Source organism: Pseudochaenichthys georgianus, chromosome 10, assembly GCF_902827115.2.
Source record: "Pseudochaenichthys georgianus chromosome 10, fPseGeo1.2, whole genome shotgun sequence".
Classification (NCBI taxonomy): Eukaryota; Metazoa; Chordata; class Actinopteri; order Perciformes; family Channichthyidae; genus Pseudochaenichthys; species Pseudochaenichthys georgianus.
Window position 1 is genome coordinate 31,965,507 of NC_047512.1, and position 276 is coordinate 31,965,782.

Below are 276 nucleotides of genomic sequence, written 5' to 3' on the forward strand. Positions count from 1 at the left end.
GTCTGTTTGTGGATATGTGTCTGTTTGTGTGTGTCTATGTATGTGTGTCTATGTATGTGTGTGTCTGTGTGTCTATATGTGTCTGTCTGTTTGTGTGTATGTGTGTGTCTGTGTGCATGTGTGTGTCTGTGTGTGCGTGTGTGTCTGTGTATTTATAAGAAACTATATTTGTTGATGATCTGTCACATACATTCAAAACAGTTATTATGCTGACTTACATGCCACAGCCTCAGAAACCTGGGGCCTGTACTACGAAGCTGGTTCAACCTAACCTGG